This window comes from Schistocerca nitens, chromosome 4 (genome assembly GCF_023898315.1).
Source record: "Schistocerca nitens isolate TAMUIC-IGC-003100 chromosome 4, iqSchNite1.1, whole genome shotgun sequence".
Lineage (NCBI taxonomy): Eukaryota > Metazoa > Arthropoda > Insecta > Orthoptera > Acrididae > Schistocerca > Schistocerca nitens.
The window spans coordinates 889,448,836-889,468,723 of NC_064617.1; the positions used below are offsets into that span (position 1 = coordinate 889,448,836).

The 19,888-nt window shown below is 50.5% G+C and overlaps 9 non-coding genes and 1 pseudogene across 9 annotated transcripts; all 10 read right to left on the reverse strand.

The window, feature by feature from the left end:
- Positions 1 to 439: 439 nt before the first annotated feature.
- Positions 440 to 558, reverse strand: LOC126253924 (5S ribosomal RNA). The gene has a single exon (XR_007546021.1). It is a non-coding gene; the product is annotated as a 5S ribosomal RNA (ribosomal RNA).
- Positions 559 to 1,828: 1,270 nt separating this feature from the next.
- Positions 1,829 to 1,947, reverse strand: LOC126253935 (5S ribosomal RNA). Its single transcript, XR_007546022.1, has one exon. It is a non-coding gene; the product is annotated as a 5S ribosomal RNA (ribosomal RNA).
- A 1,271-nt stretch (positions 1,948 to 3,218) lies between these two features.
- On the reverse strand, positions 3,219 to 3,337 carry LOC126253947 (5S ribosomal RNA). The gene has a single exon (XR_007546023.1). It is a non-coding gene; the product is annotated as a 5S ribosomal RNA (ribosomal RNA).
- A 1,271-nt stretch (positions 3,338 to 4,608) lies between these two features.
- LOC126253958 (5S ribosomal RNA) lies at positions 4,609 to 4,727 on the reverse strand. Its single transcript, XR_007546024.1, has one exon. It is a non-coding gene; the product is annotated as a 5S ribosomal RNA (ribosomal RNA).
- Positions 4,728 to 5,999: 1,272 nt separating this feature from the next.
- LOC126253969 (5S ribosomal RNA) lies at positions 6,000 to 6,118 on the reverse strand. The gene has a single exon (XR_007546025.1). It is a non-coding gene; the product is annotated as a 5S ribosomal RNA (ribosomal RNA).
- A 1,271-nt stretch (positions 6,119 to 7,389) lies between these two features.
- On the reverse strand, positions 7,390 to 7,508 carry LOC126253981 (5S ribosomal RNA). The gene has a single exon (XR_007546026.1). It is a non-coding gene; the product is annotated as a 5S ribosomal RNA (ribosomal RNA).
- A 1,270-nt stretch (positions 7,509 to 8,778) lies between these two features.
- On the reverse strand, positions 8,779 to 8,897 carry LOC126253993 (5S ribosomal RNA). Its single transcript, XR_007546027.1, has one exon. It is a non-coding gene; the product is annotated as a 5S ribosomal RNA (ribosomal RNA).
- A 1,271-nt stretch (positions 8,898 to 10,168) lies between these two features.
- LOC126254004 (5S ribosomal RNA) lies at positions 10,169 to 10,287 on the reverse strand. Its single transcript, XR_007546028.1, has one exon. It is a non-coding gene; the product is annotated as a 5S ribosomal RNA (ribosomal RNA).
- Positions 10,288 to 17,280: 6,993 nt separating this feature from the next.
- LOC126254085 (5S ribosomal RNA) lies at positions 17,281 to 17,398 on the reverse strand (annotated as a pseudogene).
- Positions 17,399 to 18,668: 1,270 nt separating this feature from the next.
- Positions 18,669 to 18,787, reverse strand: LOC126254016 (5S ribosomal RNA). Its single transcript, XR_007546030.1, has one exon. It is a non-coding gene; the product is annotated as a 5S ribosomal RNA (ribosomal RNA).
- Positions 18,788 to 19,888: the final 1,101 nt, after the last annotated feature.

Below are 19,888 nucleotides of genomic sequence, written 5' to 3' on the forward strand. Positions count from 1 at the left end.
CATGAAAAGAGGGCTGGCAGGGGTAGCGACAAAAAAGCAAAAATATGAAGAGAGCCAGAGTTCCCAGGCGGTCGCCGATCCGAATACTAACGTTGTTGATTATCTTCGGTGATCGGACGAGAACGGCTGATTTTTTTTTTTTTTTTAAATTTATGTATTTAGTTAGTTTTTGGAATTTAGCACTGCTACAAAACAGTTGGCTCTGACGCATTTCAAGGACACATCTGTCGATTCGTAGTGTTTCGTTATTTCCAACGAGTTCCTAGCACTCTTCCTCCGCGCATTCTTGCTCAAACTGAGTTCATTACTGTAATTTCGTGTCTTACGTTTAGTACAGTACTTTAAAATGCTCGTCGAAGCATCTTTGTCACACCTGAAAGTTAGTACGAAAAAGAGGCCTGGCAGGTGTAGCGACGTAAAAATTAAAAAAATGAGATAGAGCCAACAGCACCCGGTGTTCCCAGGCGGTCACCCATCCAAGTACTAACCGGGCCCGATGTTGCTTAACTTCGGTGATCGGACGAGAACCGGTGTATTCAACATGGTATGGCCGTTGGCGTCCTTATAACGTAGCCGCACGGCAGAGGAAGCCTTCGCCCCTTCTCCCAACACACGCAATCGCCGTTTTCCGTGGCACATTTGACGCAAAGCACGTCCTTCCGCCTCGAAGGCGACGCGCAGTGCGGCGCGCCGCCACGTGGGTGAGACGCACAACACAGCTGCTCGTTGCACCGCCTATCATGCGGCCTCCGACACTCGCGGGCGACGCATCTTGTGGGGCTTGCGCGCGGCCGGGCGGCGGGGGGACCGCGCGGGGCGTGGCAGTGTCCTGCTGGACCGACGGAAGCTTTCTCACCTGCCTGACACGCGCCGCGCTTTTCAGATATTTGTGTAATTTGCGCGGTGCGTTCTCGCCTGTCCCCTCCCCTTCCGTCCCGACTTGACCCGACTTTGCTCGACTGCCGCTCGCTGCCGCTCGGGTCGCGGTCCATATGACCGCACAAGCACGAGAAACATCTGCGAGATGGGCGCGGGCCGAACCGGCGTGTCCGAGACGCCGTGTGCGGCCGTTCGGAGCTACTAGAGCAGCGCTGCGCTGGGAAGGTGCCGTGGAAAGGTGCGAAAACACGGACACAGGACACAGGAGGTTCAACAAAGCACCCATCTCCTCTAGAGGCGAAAGATACATTTTTGTTTACAAATTTGCTACAAAACAATATGCCCTGACGTATTTCACAACATTTCTGTCGTTTCATACTGTTTCGTTATTTGCACAGACACTTTGCTAATCTTCCTTGGCACACTCTTCTTCGAACGGAGTTCCTTAATATCGCATCTTACGATTGTTTAAAATCAGTATGGGAGCATCTTTGTCACACGAGAAAGGTAGCATGAAAAGAGGGCTGGCAGGGGTAGCGACAAAAAAGCAAAAATATGAAGAGAGCCAGAGTTCCCAGGCGGTCGCCGATCCGAATACTAACGTTGTTGATTATCTTCGGTGATCGGACGAGAACGGCTGATTTTTTTTTTTTTTTAAATTTATGTATTTAGTTAGTTTTTGGAATTTAGCACTGCTACAAAACAGTTGGCTCTGACGCATTTCAAGGACACATCTGTCGATTCGTAGTGTTTCGTTATTTCCAACGAGTTCCTAGCACTCTTCCTCCGCGCATTCTTGCTCAAACTGAGTTCATTACTGTAATTTCGTGTCTTACGTTTAGTACAGTACTTTAAAATGCTCGTCGAAGCATCTTTGTCACACCTGAAAGTTAGTACGAAAAAGAGGCCTGGCAGGTGTAGCGACGTAAAAATTAAAAAAATGAGATAGAGCCAACAGCACCCGGTGTTCCCAGGCGGTCACCCATCCAAGTACTAACCGGGCCCGATGTTGCTTAACTTCGGTGATCGGACGAGAACCGGTGTATTCAACATGGTATGGCCGTTGGCGTCCTTATAACGTAGCCGCACGGCAGAGGAAGCCTTCGCCCCTTCTCCCAACACACGCAATCGCCGTTTTCCGTGGCACATTTGACGCAAAGCACGTCCTTCCGCCTCGAAGGCGACGCGCAGTGCGGCGCGCCGCCACGTGGGTGAGACGCACAACACAGCTGCTCGTTGCACCGCCTATCATGCGGCCTCCGACACTCGCGGGCGACGCATCTTGTGGGGCTTGCGCGCGGCCGGGCGGCGGGGGGACCGCGCGGGGCGTGGCAGTGTCCTGCTGGACCGACGGAAGCTTTCTCACCTGCCTGACACGCGCCGCGCTTTTCAGATATTTGTGTAATTTGCGCGGTGCGTTCTCGCCTGTCCCCTCCCCTTCCGTCCCGACTTGACCCGACTTTGCTCGACTGCCGCTCGCTGCCGCTCGGGTCGCGGTCCATATGACCGCACAAGCACGAGAAACATCTGCGAGATGGGCGCGGGCCGAACCGGCGTGTCCGAGACGCCGTGTGCGGCCGTTCGGAGCTACTAGAGCAGCGCTGCGCTGGGAAGGTGCCGTGGAAAGGTGCGAAAACACGGACACAGGACACAGGAGGTTCAACAAAGCACCCATCTCCTCTAGAGGCGAAAGATACATTTTTGTTTACAAATTTGCTACAAAACAATATGCCCTGACGTATTTCACAACATTTCTGTCGTTTCATACTGTTTCGTTATTTGCACAGACACTTTGCTAATCTTCCTTGGCACACTCTTCTTCGAACGGAGTTCCTTAATATCGCATCTTACGATTGTTTAAAATCAGTATGGGAGCATCTTTGTCACACGAGAAAGGTAGCATGAAAAGAGGGCTGGCAGGGGTAGCGACAAAAAAGCAAAAATATGAAGAGAGCCAGAGTTCCCAGGCGGTCGCCGATCCGAATACTAACGTTGTTGATTATCTTCGGTGATCGGACGAGAACGGCTGATTTTTTTTTTTTTTTTAAATTTATGTATTTAGTTAGTTTTTGGAATTTAGCACTGCTACAAAACAGTTGGCTCTGACGCATTTCAAGGACACATCTGTCGATTCGTAGTGTTTCGTTATTTCCAACGAGTTCCTAGCACTCTTCCTCCGCGCATTCTTGCTCAAACTGAGTTCATTACTGTAATTTCGTGTCTTACGTTTAGTACAGTACTTTAAAATGCTCGTCGAAGCATCTTTGTCACACCTGAAAGTTAGTACGAAAAAGAGGCCTGGCAGGTGTAGCGACGTAAAAATTAAAAAAATGAGATAGAGCCAACAGCACCCGGTGTTCCCAGGCGGTCACCCATCCAAGTACTAACCGGGCCCGATGTTGCTTAACTTCGGTGATCGGACGAGAACCGGTGTATTCAACATGGTATGGCCGTTGGCGTCCTTATAACGTAGCCGCACGGCAGAGGAAGCCTTCGCCCCTTCTCCCAACACACGCAATCGCCGTTTTCCGTGGCACATTTGACGCAAAGCACGTCCTTCCGCCTCGAAGGCGACGCGCAGTGCGGCGCGCCGCCACGTGGGTGAGACGCACAACACAGCTGCTCGTTGCACCGCCTATCATGCGGCCTCCGACACTCGCGGGCGACGCATCTTGTGGGGCTTGCGCGCGGCCGGGCGGCGGGGGGACCGCGCGGGGCGTGGCAGTGTCCTGCTGGACCGACGGAAGCTTTCTCACCTGCCTGACACGCGCCGCGCTTTTCAGATATTTGTGTAATTTGCGCGGTGCGTTCTCGCCTGTCCCCTCCCCTTCCGTCCCGACTTGACCCGACTTTGCTCGACTGCCGCTCGCTGCCGCTCGGGTCGCGGTCCATATGACCGCACAAGCACGAGAAACATCTGCGAGATGGGCGCGGGCCGAACCGGCGTGTCCGAGACGCCGTGTGCGGCCGTTCGGAGCTACTAGAGCAGCGCTGCGCTGGGAAGGTGCCGTGGAAAGGTGCGAAAACACGGACACAGGACACAGGAGGTTCAACAAAGCACCCATCTCCTCTAGAGGCGAAAGATACATTTTTGTTTACAAATTTGCTACAAAACAATATGCCCTGACGTATTTCACAACATTTCTGTCGTTTCATACTGTTTCGTTATTTGCAGAGACACTTTGCTAATCTTCCTTGGCACACTCTTCTTCGAACGGAGTTCCTTAATATCGCATCTTACGATTGTTTAAAATCAGTATGGGAGCATCTTTGTCACACGAGAAAGGTAGCATGAAAAGAGGGCTGGCAGGGGTAGCGACAAAAAAGCAAAAATATGAAGAGAGCCAGAGTTCCCAGGCGGTCGCCGATCCGAATACTAACGTTGTTGATTATCTTCGGTGATCGGACGAGAACGGCTGATTTTTTTTTTTTTTTTAAATTTATGTATTTAGTTAGTTTTTGGAATTTAGCACTGCTACAAAACAGTTGGCTCTGACGCATTTCAAGGACACATCTGTCGATTCGTAGTGTTTCGTTATTTCCAACGAGTTCCTAGCACTCTTCCTCCGCGCATTCTTGCTCAAACTGAGTTCATTACTGTAATTTCGTGTCTTACGTTTAGTACAGTACTTTAAAATGCTCGTCGAAGCATCTTTGTCACACCTGAAAGTTAGTACGAAAAAGAGGCCTGGCAGGTGTAGCGACGTAAAAATTAAAAAAATGAGATAGAGCCAACAGCACCCGGTGTTCCCAGGCGGTCACCCATCCAAGTACTAACCGGGCCCGATGTTGCTTAACTTCGGTGATCGGACGAGAACCGGTGTATTCAACATGGTATGGCCGTTGGCGTCCTTATAACGTAGCCGCACGGCAGAGGAAGCCTTCGCCCCTTCTCCCAACACACGCAATCGCCGTTTTCCGTGGCACATTTGACGCAAAGCACGTCCTTCCGCCTCGAAGGCGACGCGCAGTGCGGCGCGCCGCCACGTGGGTGAGACGCACAACACAGCTGCTCGTTGCACCGCCTATCATGCGGCCTCCGACACTCGCGGGCGACGCATCTTGTGGGGCTTGCGCGCGGCCGGGCGGCGGGGGGACCGCGCGGGGCGTGGCAGTGTCCTGCTGGACCGACGGAAGCTTTCTCACCTGCCTGACACGCGCCGCGCTTTTCAGATATTTGTGTAATTTGCGCGGTGCGTTCTCGCCTGTCCCCTCCCCTTCCGTCCCGACTTGTCCCGACTTTGCTCGACTGCCGCTCGCTGCCGCTCGGGTCGCGGTCCATATGACCGCACAAGCACGAGAAACATCTGCGAGATGGGCGCGGGCCGAACCGGCGTGTCCGAGACGCCGTGTGCGGCCGTTCGGAGCTACTAGAGCAGCGCTGCGCTGGGAAGGTGCCGTGGAAAGGTGCGAAAACACGGACACAGGACACAGGAGGTTCAACAAAGCACCCATCTCCTCTAGAGGCGAAAGATACATTTTTGTTTACAAATTTGCTACAAAACAATATGCCCTGACGTATTTCACAACATTTCTGTCGTTTCATACTGTTTCGTTATTTGCAGAGACACTTTGCTAATCTTCCTTGGCACACTCTTCTTCGAACGGAGTTCCTTAATATCGCATCTTACGATTGTTTAAAATCAGTATGGGAGCATCTTTGTCACACGAGAAAGGTAGCATGAAAAGAGGGCTGGCAGGGGTAGCGACAAAAAAGCAAAAATATGAAGAGAGCCAGAGTTCCCAGGCGGTCGCCGATCCGAATACTAACGTTGTTGATTATCTTCGGTGATCGGACGAGAACGGCTGATTTTTTTTTTTTTTTTTAAATTTATGTATTTAGTTAGTTTTTGGAATTTAGCACTGCTACAAAACAGTTGGCTCTGACGCATTTCAAGGACACATCTGTCGATTCGTAGTGTTTCGTTATTTCCAACGAGTTCCTAGCACTCTTCCTCCGCGCATTCTTGCTCAAACTGAGTTCATTACTGTAATTTCGTGTCTTACGTTTAGTACAGTACTTTAAAATGCTCGTCGAAGCATCTTTGTCACACCTGAAAGTTAGTACGAAAAAGAGGCCTGGCAGGTGTAGCGACGTAAAAATTAAAAAAATGAGATAGAGCCAACAGCACCCGGTGTTCCCAGGCGGTCACCCATCCAAGTACTAACCGGGCCCGATGTTGCTTAACTTCGGTGATCGGACGAGAACCGGTGTATTCAACATGGTATGGCCGTTGGCGTCCTTATAACGTAGCCGCACGGCAGAGGAAGCCTTCGCCCCTTCTCCCAACACACGCAATCGCCGTTTTCCGTGGCACATTTGACGCAAAGCACGTCCTTCCGCCTCGAAGGCGACGCGCAGTGCGGCGCGCCGCCACGTGGGTGAGACGCACAACACAGCTGCTCGTTGCACCGCCTATCATGCGGCCTCCGACACTCGCGGGCGACGCATCTTGTGGGGCTTGCGCGCGGCCGGGCGGCGGGGGGACCGCGCGGGGCGTGGCAGTGTCCTGCTGGACCGACGGAAGCTTTCTCACCTGCCTGACACGCGCCGCGCTTTTCAGATATTTGTGTAATTTGCGCGGTGCGTTCTCGCCTGTCCCCTCCCCTTCCGTCCCGACTTGACCCGACTTTGCTCGACTGCCGCTCGCTGCCGCTCGGGTCGCGGTCCATATGACCGCACAAGCACGAGAAACATCTGCGAGATGGGCGCGGGCCGAACCGGCGTGTCCGAGACGCCGTGTGCGGCCGTTCGGAGCTACTAGAGCAGCGCTGCGCTGGGAAGGTGCCGTGGAAAGGTGCGAAAACACGGACACAGGACACAGGAGGTTCAACAAAGCACCCATCTCCTCTAGAGGCGAAAGATACATTTTTGTTTACAAATTTGCTACAAAACAATATGCCCTGACGTATTTCACAACATTTCTGTCGTTTCATACTGTTTCGTTATTTGCACAGACACTTTGCTAATCTTCCTTGGCACACTCTTCTTCGAACGGAGTTCCTTAATATCGCATCTTACGATTGTTTAAAATCAGTATGGGAGCATCTTTGTCACACGAGAAAGGTAGCATGAAAAGAGGGCTGGCAGGGGTAGCGACAAAAAAGCAAAAATATGAAGAGAGCCAGAGTTCCCAGGCGGTCGCCGATCCGAATACTAACGTTGTTGATTATCTTCGGTGATCGGACGAGAACGGCTGATTTTTTTTTTTTTTTTAAATTTATGTATTTAGTTAGTTTTTGGAATTTAGCACTGCTACAAAACAGTTGGCTCTGACGCATTTCAAGGACACATCTGTCGATTCGTAGTGTTTCGTTATTTCCAACGAGTTCCTAGCACTCTTCCTCCGCGCATTCTTGCTCAAACTGAGTTCATTACTGTAATTTCGTGTCTTACGTTTAGTACAGTACTTTAAAATGCTCGTCGAAGCATCTTTGTCACACCTGAAAGTTAGTACGAAAAAGAGGCCTGGCAGGTGTAGCGACGTAAAAATTAAAAAAATGAGATAGAGCCAACAGCACCCGGTGTTCCCAGGCGGTCACCCATCCAAGTACTAACCGGGCCCGATGTTGCTTAACTTCGGTGATCGGACGAGAACCGGTGTATTCAACATGGTATGGCCGTTGGCGTCCTTATAACGTAGCCGCACGGCAGAGGAAGCCTTCGCCCCTTCTCCCAACACACGCAATCGCCGTTTTCCGTGGCACATTTGACGCAAAGCACGTCCTTCCGCCTCGAAGGCGACGCGCAGTGCGGCGCGCCGCCACGTGGGTGAGACGCACAACACAGCTGCTCGTTGCACCGCCTATCATGCGGCCTCCGACACTCGCGGGCGACGCATCTTGTGGGGCTTGCGCGCGGCCGGGCGGCGGGGGGACCGCGCGGGGCGTGGCAGTGTCCTGCTGGACCGACGGAAGCTTTCTCACCTGCCTGACACGCGCCGCGCTTTTCAGATATTTGTGTAATTTGCGCGGTGCGTTCTCGCCTGTCCCCTCCCCTTCCGTCCCGACTTGACCCGACTTTGCTCGACTGCCGCTCGCTGCCGCTCGGGTCGCGGTCCATATGACCGCACAAGCACGAGAAACATCTGCGAGATGGGCGCGGGCCGAACCGGCGTGTCCGAGACGCCGTGTGCGGCCGTTCGGAGCTACTAGAGCAGCGCTGCGCTGGGAAGGTGCCGTGGAAAGGTGCGAAAACACGGACACAGGACACAGGAGGTTCAACAAAGCACCCATCTCCTCTAGAGGCGAAAGATACATTTTTGTTTACAAATTTGCTACAAAACAATATGCCCTGACGTATTTCACAACATTTCTGTCGTTTCATACTGTTTCGTTATTTGCACAGACACTTTGCTAATCTTCCTTGGCACACTCTTCTTCGAACGGAGTTCCTTAATATCGCATCTTACGATTGTTTAAAATCAGTATGGGAGCATCTTTGTCACACGAGAAAGGTAGCATGAAAAGAGGGCTGGCAGGGGTAGCGACAAAAAAGCAAAAATATGAAGAGAGCCAGAGTTCCCAGGCGGTCGCCGATCCGAATACTAACGTTGTTGATTATCTTCGGTGATCGGACGAGAACGGCTGATTTTTTTTTTTTTTTAAATTTATGTATTTAGTTAGTTTTTGGAATTTAGCACTGCTACAAAACAGTTGGCTCTGACGCATTTCAAGGACACATCTGTCGATTCGTAGTGTTTCGTTATTTCCAACGAGTTCCTAGCACTCTTCCTCCGCGCATTCTTGCTCAAACTGAGTTCATTACTGTAATTTCGTGTCTTACGTTTAGTACAGTACTTTAAAATGCTCGTCGAAGCATCTTTGTCACACCTGAAAGTTAGTACGAAAAAGAGGCCTGGCAGGTGTAGCGACGTAAAAATTAAAAAAATGAGATAGAGCCAACAGCACCCGGTGTTCCCAGGCGGTCACCCATCCAAGTACTAACCGGGCCCGATGTTGCTTAACTTCGGTGATCGGACGAGAACCGGTGTATTCAACATGGTATGGCCGTTGGCGTCCTTATAACGTAGCCGCACGGCAGAGGAAGCCTTCGCCCCTTCTCCCAACACACGCAATCGCCGTTTTCCGTGGCACATTTGACGCAAAGCACGTCCTTCCGCCTCGAAGGCGACGCGCAGTGCGGCGCGCCGCCACGTGGGTGAGACGCACAACACAGCTGCTCGTTGCACCGCCTATCATGCGGCCTCCGACACTCGCGGGCGACGCATCTTGTGGGGCTTGCGCGCGGCCGGGCGGCGGGGGGACCGCGCGGGGCGTGGCAGTGTCCTGCTGGACCGACGGAAGCTTTCTCACCTGCCTGACACGCGCCGCGCTTTTCAGATATTTGTGTAATTTGCGCGGTGCGTTCTCGCCTGTCCCCTCCCCTTCCGTCCCGACTTGACCCGACTTTGCTCGACTGCCGCTCGCTGCCGCTCGGGTCGCGGTCCATATGACCGCACAAGCACGAGAAACATCTGCGAGATGGGCGCGGGCCGAACCGGCGTGTCCGAGACGCCGTGTGCGGCCGTTCGGAGCTACTAGAGCAGCGCTGCGCTGGGAAGGTGCCGTGGAAAGGTGCGAAAACACGGACACAGGACACAGGAGGTTCAACAAAGCACCCATCTCCTCTAGAGGCGAAAGATACATTTTTGTTTACAAATTTGCTACAAAACAATATGCCCTGACGTATTTCACAACATTTCTGTCGTTTCATACTGTTTCGTTATTTGCACAGACACTTTGCTAATCTTCCTTGGCACACTCTTCTTCGAACGGAGTTCCTTAATATCGCATCTTACGATTGTTTAAAATCAGTATGGGAGCATCTTTGTCACACGAGAAAGGTAGCATGAAAAGAGGGCTGGCAGGGGTAGCGACAAAAAAGCAAAAATATGAAGAGAGCCAGAGTTCCCAGGCGGTCGCCGATCCGAATACTAACGTTGTTGATTATCTTCGGTGATCGGACGAGAACGGCTGATTTTTTTTTTTTTTTTAAATTTATGTATTTAGTTAGTTTTTGGAATTTAGCACTGCTACAAAACAGTTGGCTCTGACGCATTTCAAGGACACATCTGTCGATTCGTAGTGTTTCGTTATTTCCAACGAGTTCCTAGCACTCTTCCTCCGCGCATTCTTGCTCAAACTGAGTTCATTACTGTAATTTCGTGTCTTACGTTTAGTACAGTACTTTAAAATGCTCGTCGAAGCATCTTTGTCACACCTGAAAGTTAGTACGAAAAAGAGGCCTGGCAGGTGTAGCGACGTAAAAATTAAAAAAATGAGATAGAGCCAACAGCACCCGGTGTTCCCAGGCGGTCACCCATCCAAGTACTAACCGGGCCCGATGTTGCTTAACTTCGGTGATCGGACGAGAACCGGTGTATTCAACATGGTATGGCCGTTGGCGTCCTTATAACGTAGCCGCACGGCAGAGGAAGCCTTCGCCCCTTCTCCCAACACACGCAATCGCCGTTTTCCGTGGCACATTTGACGCAAAGCACGTCCTTCCGCCTCGAAGGCGACGCGCAGTGCGGCGCGCCGCCACGTGGGTGAGACGCACAACACAGCTGCTCGTTGCACCGCCTATCATGCGGCCTCCGACACTCGCGGGCGACGCATCTTGTGGGGCTTGCGCGCGGCCGGGCGGCGGGGGGACCGCGCGGGGCGTGGCAGTGTCCTGCTGGACCGACGGAAGCTTTCTCACCTGCCTGACACGCGCCGCGCTTTTCAGATATTTGTGTAATTTGCGCGGTGCGTTCTCGCCTGTCCCCTCCCCTTCCGTCCCGACTTGACCCGACTTTGCTCGACTGCCGCTCGCTGCCGCTCGGGTCGCGGTCCATATGACCGCACAAGCACGAGAAACATCTGCGAGATGGGCGCGGGCCGAACCGGCGTGTCCGAGACGCCGTGTGCGGCCGTTCGGAGCTACTAGAGCAGCGCTGCGCTGGGAAGGTGCCGTGGAAAGGTGCGAAAACACGGACACAGGACACAGGAGGTTCAACAAAGCACCCATCTCCTCTAGAGGCGAAAGATACATTTTTGTTTACAAATTTGCTACAAAACAATATGCCCTGACGTATTTCACAACATTTCTGTCGTTTCATACTGTTTCGTTATTTGCACAGACACTTTGCTAATCTTCCTTGGCACACTCTTCTTCGAACGGAGTTCCTTAATATCGCATCTTACGATTGTTTAAAATCAGTATGGGAGCATCTTTGTCACACGAGAAAGGTAGCATGAAAAGAGGGCTGGCAGGGGTAGCGACAAAAAAGCAAAAATATGAAGAGAGCCAGAGTTCCCAGGCGGTCGCCGATCCGAATACTAACGTTGTTGATTATCTTCGGTGATCGGACGAGAACGGCTGATTTTTTTTTTTTAATTTATGTATTTAGTTAGTTTTTCGAATTTAGCACTGCTACAAAACAGTTGGCTCTGACGCATTTCAAGGACACATCTGTCGATTCGTAGTGTTTCGTTATTTCCAACGAGTTCCTAGCACTCTTCCTCCGCGCATTCTTGCTCAAACTGAGTTCATTACTGTAATTTCGTGTCTTACGTTTAGTACAGTACTTTAAAATGCTCGTCGAAGCATCTTTGTCACACCTGAAAGTTAGTACGAAAAAGAGGCCTGGCAGGTGTAGCGACGTAAAAATTAAAAAAATGAGATAGAGCCAACAGCACCTTTTTTTTTTTTTTTTTTTGTAACCAAATCTTTATTTCAGAAATATAAGAAAGAAACAACAAAATAAATCATCTGCATGTTTGTGCGCTACAGTTTTCTAATTAATTTTTTTTTTGTTCATCTTTTTATGGTATTTGTTACCCTTATTTATTTTGTAAGACATGTTGTCCATTTGGTAATTTTCCTTTCATTCTTTTCGTTTTTAAGCACTTCGATCAGTTTTCCCTATCTTCGTTACTAAGAGTAGTCCATTGTCATTGCTATATGTTTATGTCCAAGTTTGTTGTGGCAAATAATGACATGACTGGCATTTCTCTGATGTCACAGAGTTATTCACTTGCAATGTGCATACAAACAAACAAAATAAAAAAAAATGAGCATAGTTATTTAGATACTAATTACATTAAGTTATATACATTTAAATTACATATTGCATTTAAGGCATAAAAAGATGGTAGAAACAAAGGAGGTCCGGTTTTAGTTCGGCGTTTAAGCATGCATCACATATTACTTACATGGAAAGACAGATCTGACAGTTGAAGGACGAAGGTGAAAATAGATATGAGTGCAAAGGTTTATTAGTACATCTTATGACTTTGTGGCACTTAGAAAGAGAAAGAACACTTTAATATGTACCTGTTCTCCGGTGGTGATTGGGAGGTTATAGCACTGAAACACTACACCCTAGGGTGTTCACACAGATAAAACACTTTCTTTTTCTTTTTGCTGCATTTCTTAAACACTTTGGCGCACTTCTACTTTCACTTTCTTTTTGGATTTGTACTATCACTGCACTGCACTGCACTGTCGAGGTTGCTGCGGTGCTGTGGGGAGGCTCGCTGGTGGTCACGTGCCGCCGGGGAAGACGTCGTCGATGGCTGCCTGCAGGGGTATCCGGAGGAAGTTCTGGAAGTTCTCGTCGTACCGCCTTTTCTGCTGGGCTTCCTTATGTTCCTCCCAGAGGTCCATCAGGAAGTCGACGTGGTCCGTCTGCCGCTTCGTCACGATGGCGTGGCCTGTCATGCCGAGAATCCACAGGGTTGCCAGCCTTTTCGGCCTGGGAAATGGTTTGATGTCGGGCGCAGTGATGACTGTAGGTGTTATAGCTCGCTGGTCCGTTCTATTTATTTTTGCCACCATTCTCTGGCACGTTTCCCATATGCTCACCCCGTTTTTACATGTGAAGCGGTGCTCTAATGTGTCGACACAGTTGCATGCTTCACATTTATCTGAATCTCTCAGTTTGATTCTGGCTAATTTTTCGTTTGTTGCTACCGTCTTGTTTACTATTCGGTACCAGCTCGCCTTCACGTGCTTTGGTAGCGTGGGTTCCGTGATGTTTTTCCATATCTGTGGCCAGTTGTGATTGGGGAACTTGTTTTCTATTTTGTTTCTGGCAGGCCTTCCCCTCAGCGCCCTGTATATTTTCCTCGCTGTCCTGTGACTGGGATTTGCCACGGTTGTCAATGCATAGCTCTTGTCTATGTAGTATTGTCTTACGTGGCAAATCTTATACGGGATGTGGCTCGTGTTTATTGGCGGTTCTTCAGATGCAGGTTTCATTCTTCTTATCAGTGCTGCTGTGATGCTTTCTGGGTTCTTCTCCTTGATTTCCAGCGTCCTTTTTAGTAGAAGCGCCGCACATTTCGTTCTTACTTCCACAAGACCGAGTCCTCCTTCCTCTATCGGTAACGAGCATGTTTCCTGCGCCACTTTGAAGATTTCTCTTCGCCACAGGAGGTAGTATACGGCTCCCGTGATTGCCCTAGCTATTTCTTTGGGTAAGGTCAGGTTCTGTGCCAGGTAGTAGGCTTTCGATAGGATCGTTGTGTTTATGAGGTCTATTCTTTGATGGAGGGTTAGTTTCCTGTTTGAATGCACTCTCGTGAGGCCTCGTATTACATGTAGTGCGTTCCTCCAGTTGTATGTTGCCATTTTTTGTGGGCAAGGCTGCATGAAGATGCCGAGTACTTTGTGGTTCTCGACTACTTCATACCACTGACTCGCTTCATTTATCTGCTTATTCCCAATTGGCAGTAGCACTGTTTTCTTTTTGTTTATTTTTGCACCTGACGCTTCTTCAAAAGTGTGCAGTATTTCTTCCACCGTTTTTATTTCTTCACGTTGTTGGATGAAGATTCCCATGTCATCTGCGTATGCTACGCAAGCCACTGCTTTGTCTTCGACCGTGTAGCCTGCTATGCTATTGGCGATCTTCTTCAATAGCGGATCTAGTGCTACTGCAAAAAGGGCCATTGACAGGGGGCAGCCTTGCCTCACTGACCTGTTAAGCGCTAGGTATTTTGTTGTCCAGCCGTTTATGGCTATTCTGGATTTGCCATTCTTTAGTAGTTTTTCGACGATGCTGTTGAATTTTGGTCCGAATCCTAGTCTTCTTAACGTCTTCATTAAGTAGCTGTGATCGATCCTATCGAAAGCCTTGTTGAAGTCTACGGATATTATTGCTGCTGTATTCCTGTTGGTAGCTGCATGTGCTATCACGTCTCTATAGGTGGAGGTAGCGTTAAATATACTTCTACCTGGCACTGCACACGTCTGCCACGGACTTATTGTTTTGGTCATTGCAGTCTTCAAGTTGCTTGCGAGGCATTTGGCTATTAATTTATAATCGGCATTCAGGAGCGTGACGGGACGGTAGTCTTCTATTCGTTGGACTTTTTTCTGTTTCGGTATGAGTATGATGGTCCCATCCGTGAGCTTGGCTGGTATCTCTTCTCCGCCTAAGATCTCATTTACCATCTCCGTCACTTTCCCTCCGATTATGTCCCAGTACTCGATGTAAAACTCGGTCGGGATGCCGTCGGTGCCCGGTGATCTTCCTTTGGCACTGCTCTTGAGGACTGCTCTAACTTCATCTTCGTCGAAGGTCTCCGTCAGTTTTGTTCTGTCTGCCTCCGTCAGCATCCGTGTTGTGGTTTGCAGGATTTTTGTTACTGCTCGTTGCTTTATTTCTTCTTTTTGGAAGAGTTGTTCAAAGTACGTCTCTATGTGTCTTTTAATTTCTGGTTTTGTTTTGAGAGATCGCCCTTCGCCGTCGCGCAGTTCCTTAATGGTCTTGCTCGCCGCCCTTTCCCTCTCCCTGTTGATGTGGTGCAGGGTAGCGGGCTCGTCCTCCACTTCGCCGTACGTTTTACTTCTTGTGATTACTCCCCTCAGTTGCTGTTGTTTGATCAGTAGCATTTTTGCTTTGATCCTCCTCACCCTAGGCAGGAAAGATTGGTCGTCTAACGGCGCATTTAGGGCGTCTTTCAGGCACTGTTGATAAAAGTCGGCAGTGTTCCTTCTCCAGAACGCTTTATCGGCGCAGAACCGAATTAGCAGTCTTCTCAGCGCTGGTTTAGTGCGCATAATCCACCAGTCTATTGTGGTGCTGTGCTCTGCTCTCTGCGCCAAGCATTCCTGCCACGTGGCTGCTATCTCCTTTCTCAGAGCGACGTCTTGCAGGTGGTCTGTGTTTAGCTTCCAGGAGCTTCTTCCCGCCGCCGTCTTCTCTGTTTCCAAACGGATGCTGCACTCGTAGCAGGAGTGGTCGGAAAACATGACTGGGCACACCTCCACTCGCGATATTTTGTCTGCCAAGTCTCTGCTTACGTAAATTCTATCAAGTCTGCTTCTTCCGTTTCTGTAGAAGTATGTGAACTCTGTGATTGTGGGATTTTTCACTCTCCACGAATCCTCCAGTTTTAAACGTTTAATAAGTTCTTGTAATTCGGCGCACACGTTTGCCACTGGGATCTGATCCTCTTTTGCGATCACACAATTGAAGTCACCACCGATTATGATATTGTTGTTGTTGTGTAGGATAAGTTCACATATTTCTTCATTAAAGAAGTTGCTCCTGGCTCTCTTGTTGTTTGTGCCTGACGGTGCGTATACGTTCACAACTAACGTGCCCTCTATTTTGATCGCAATTCCTCGGCCGTTTGATAACATCTTGGGTTCGTCAGTTTCTATTCCATGTCTGACCATTATCGCGGTGCCGCACCTCGTTTCTGGGTCTATATTTGTGTAGATGTCGAACCCCGGTATCCGTTCTATCGCCGTCGATGTCACTTCTTGCAAAAGCGCTACGTCTGCGGCTCTGTGTCTTAAGAACTGTGCGAGGGCGTCTATCTTTACTGCTGTAGTCATTTTATTTACATTACAAGTGATTATCCGGTATGAGTTTATTGCCAGCCTAGCCATTTCTATTGCCCGTCAGAGCTATCGTCAGAGTCCGTGTGCTGCAGCTGTGGCCGATCTGGCCCGCTTTGCCTCCTCTCCTGTGAGGAACTGGAATTTTGCCTTTTCCTTTCCTTTTTGTTTCCTGTTTTGTTTGCCGTTTTGTTTGTCGTTTCTGTGTCTTCTTCTGTGTTCCGTTGTTTCCCCTTGGCTTTTTCTCCGCTCCTCTTCTTGGAGGTGGTTGCGGCGACGTCATCTTCTTGGTTTAATTTCAGTATCTTTTTAAGTTGATTCACGTTTTCTCTTATCTTCTTCTCTCGTGCCTGTTCGTGTGTGGCTGGAGTTCCACTTTCATTTTCTGCTTTTTCAGTTTCCATCATTTCTATTTCTCGTTCTGGTTCTTTTTCCTTTCTCGCTTGCTTCGCCAGCGTTTTCTGTGTACGCGCCGTCTTGGGCTGTACTTGCTGTTCGGCCTCGTCCGAGCTGCCGTCGCTAATCTTCCTTTTGTCGGCGCTTCCGGGTGCTGGGCCGGCGGCCGGCTCGGGGCCGGGGGTGGCCGGGGCAGCGGGCTGGGGCGCGGGTTCTGTGGCCTCCTCCTCCTCCTCCATTGTGTCCAGTTCGGCTGTATCGGCAGCTGGGCCCGCCGTGGCAGGCTCGTTACCGTTACTGTCCTCTCCCTGTGGCTGTGGGGCAGCGTCCGCTATTCTCAGCGACGGAAAATCTGCGTTGAGATTCATCATCGCGCCTGCGTACGTATTCTCTCTAGGAAGCTGTACCGGCCGTTTTCGTGGGCAGTCGTTCCTCATGTGATCCGTGGCGTGACAAATGGAACACGTCTGAGGTTGGCCTGTGTACGAGACGAAGCCTCTGTGCCCGCATACGTTGATGAACGACGGAATGTGTTTCCTTAGGTCCATTTTTACGGTGCGCACACCCGAGTCAACCTGAATGCGGTATGCACTCGACCACTTGTCTCTAGATATCCCGAAAACGTTTCCGTATAGTCTGCAGGTTTTTACAATTTCTTCGTCAGGGACTTCGAAAGGCAGATTGTATATTTTTATGTTCCTGATCCCGTAACCAGAATGCTGGATCGTGACGTCACTTGTGGTTCCGTCCCTATTTTTGAACTTCCAGATGCCCCTGTTTAGATTTACTACTCTATCAATTTCCGCGGCATTTCCGATTTTCACAAACAGTGTGTTCAAAATAAAGTCCAGTTGTAGTCCCTCGATTTCCTCTGCTGGTACTTTCACATCGTCAATGATCCAATTGTGAATTTCAAACGCGTTCGGTCTTTCACCATTCTTATCGAAAGTACACTGGATAGTGTCCCTCCTGTTTGCCGTTGATGCCATGTTTTCCAAAAATAACCGGTCAATAAAATAAAGAACTTATACTCGCCAAAGCAGCGACGACGGCACGCTGTCCACCTCGGGCAGCGGGCAGCGGGCGCGGTGCGGGGACGGTCTCGTGGCCGGCCGGCGACGGCGGGACGGCCGGGAAATCCTCTGCTACCTGCGACGCACAATAGCGAGCGGCACACGTGTTCACAGGCGGGCAGCCAGCCAAGTACTAACCGGGCCCGATGTTGCTTAACTTCGGTGATCGGACGAGAACCGGTGTATTCAACATGGTATGGCCGTTGGCGTCCTTATAACGTAGCCGCACGGCAGAGGAAGCCTTCGCCCCTTCTCCCAACACACGCAATCGCCGTTTTCCGTGGCACATTTGACGCAAAGCACGTCCTTCCGCCTCGAAGGCGACGCGCAGTGCGGCGCGCCGCCACGTGGGTGAGACGCACAACACAGCTGCTCGTTGCACCGCCTATCATGCGGCCTCCGACACTCGCGGGCGACGCATCTTGTGGGGCTTGCGCGCGGCCGGGCGGCGGGGGGACCGCGCGGGGCGTGGCAGTGTCCTGCTGGACCGACGGAAGCTTTCTCACCTGCCTGACACGCGCCGCGCTTTTCAGATATTTGTGTAATTTGCGCGGTGCGTTCTCGCCTGTCCCCTCCCCTTCCGTCCCGACTTGACCCGACTTTGCTCGACTGCCGCTCGCTGCCGCTCGGGTCGCGGTCCATATGACCGCACAAGCACGAGAAACATCTGCGAGATGGGCGCGGGCCGAACCGGCGTGTCCGAGACGCCGTGTGCGGCCGTTCGGAGCTACTAGAGCAGCGCTGCGCTGGGAAGGTGCCGTGGAAAGGTGCGAAAACACGGACACAGGACACAGGAGGTTCAACAAAGCACCCATCTCCTCTAGAGGCGAAAGATACATTTTTGTTTACAAATTTGCTACAAAACAATATGCCCTGACGTATTTCACAACATTTCTGTCGTTTCATACAGTTTCGTTATTTGCACAGACACTTTGCTAATCTTCCTTGGCACACTCTTCTTCGAACGGAGTTCCTTAATATCGCATCTTACGATTGTTTAAAATCAGTATGGGAGCATCTTTGTCACACGAGAAAGGTAGCATGAAAAGAGGGCTGGCAGGGGTAGCGACAAAAAAGCAAAAATATGAAGAGAGCCAGAGTTCCCAGGCGGTCGCCGATCCGAATACTAACGTTGTTGATTATCTTCGGTGATCGGACGAGAACGGCTGATTTTTTTTTTTTTTTAAATTTATGTATTTAGTTAGTTTTTGGAATTTAGCACTGCTACAAAACAGTTGGCTCTGACGCATTTCAAGGACACATCTGTCGATTCGTAGTGTTTCGTTATTTCCAACGAGTTCCTAGCACTCTTCCTCCGCGCATTCTTGCTCAAACTGAGTTCATTACTGTAATTTCGTGTCTTACGTTTAGTACAGTACTTTAAAATGCTCGTCGAAGCATCTTTGTCACACCTGAAAGTTAGTACGAAAAAGAGGCCTGGCAGGTGTAGCGACGTAAAAATTAAAAAAATGAGATAGAGCCAACAGCACCCGGTGTTCCCAGGCGGTCACCCATCCAAGTACTAACCGGGCCCGATGTTGCTTAACTTCGGTGATCGGACGAGAACCGGTGTATTCAACATGGTATGGCCGTTGGCGTCCTTATAACGTAGCCGCACGGCAGAGGAAGCCTTCGCCCCTTCTCCCAACACACGCAATCGCCGTTTTCCGTGGCACATTTGACGCAAAGCACGTCCTTCCGCCTCGAAGGCGACGCGCAGTGCGGCGCGCCGCCACGTGGGTGAGACGCACAACACAGCTGCTCGTTGCACCGCCTATCATGCGGCCTCCGACACTCGCGGGCGACGCATCTTGTGGGGCTTGCGCGCGGCCGGGCGGCGGGGGGACCGCGCGGGGCGTGGCAGTGTCCTGCTGGACCGACGGAAGCTTTCTCACCTGCCTGACACGCGCCGCGCTTTTCAGATATTTGTGTAATTTGCGCGGTGCGTTCTCGCCTGTCCCCTCCCCTTCCGTCCCGACTTGACCCGACTTTGCTCGACTGCCGCTCGCTGCCGCTCGGGTCGCGGTCCATATGACCGCACAAGCACGAGAAACATCTGCGAGATGGGCGCGGGCCGAACCGGCGTGTCCGAGACGCCGTGTGCGGCCGTTCGGAGCTACTAGAGCAGCGCTGCGCTGGGAAGGTGCCGTGGAAAGGTGCGAAAACACGGACACAGGACACAGGAGGTTCAACAAAGCACCCATCTCCTCTAGAGGCGAAAGATACATTTTTGTTTACAAATTTGCTACAAAACAATATGCCCTGACGTATTTCACAACATTTCTGTCGTTTCATACTGTTTCGTTATTTGCACAGACACTTTGCTAATCTTCCTTGGCACACTCTTCTTCGAACGGAGTTCCTTAATATCGCATCTTACGATTGTTTAAAATCAGTATGGGAGCATCTTTGTCACACGAGAAAGGTAGCATGAAAAGAGGGCTGGCAGGGGTAGCGACAAAAAAGCAAAAATATGAAGAGAGCCAGAGTTCCCAGGCGGTCGCCGATCCGAATACTAACGTTGTTGATTATCTTCGGTGATCGGACGAGAACGGCTGATTTTTTTTTTTTTTTAAATTTATGTATTTAGTTAGTTTTTGGAATTTAGCACTGCTACAAAACAGTTGGCTCTGACGCATTTCAAGGACACATCTGTCGATTCGTAGTGTTTCGTTATTTCCAACGAGTTCCTAGCACT